Here is a 549-nt window from a genome sequence, read left to right on the forward strand (position 1 = left end):
CGTTACTATTTTTTTATAATTTTATTTATACAGTACAGGGTGATGCAGGAGTCTTAATCTGAAAATACAAAAATCTTATCTAAAACTCCAACTAACTGATAACTAAGTCTTTAAAATCCGCATCTGTAGTTACTTCATTAAACACTGCATACCAGAACCAAGCCTTATGCCGAAACAGGAACTGGGGAAAACTTTATCAAGTGAATCTGGAGTAATCACGCAGGATCACTATGCTACTACTTCATACAACATTTAGATTGGGAAAAAGCTATAATCCCTCTTGTGTAATGTTAGAAAATGTGAAAATGTGCTATAATCCCTCTTGTATATTACCAGAAACTGTGTAAAATCCTTCTGGTATAGATTTCTTAAACGTTGTAATCAAATTAGTAATAATACAAATTCCATAAATAGAAATAGGAATTTTAAACTAAGAATATACAAAGAAAACGTAAGGTAGTCTAGACTTCAAGGGGTAGCTATCGTATTCAACAAATGTTAAACTAGTACGACAAATAGTCTCCCCAATCAAGTACCATACAACGTCGA

This window comes from Penaeus monodon, chromosome 21, assembly GCF_015228065.2.
Source record: "Penaeus monodon isolate SGIC_2016 chromosome 21, NSTDA_Pmon_1, whole genome shotgun sequence".
Taxonomy (NCBI): domain Eukaryota; kingdom Metazoa; phylum Arthropoda; class Malacostraca; order Decapoda; family Penaeidae; genus Penaeus; species Penaeus monodon.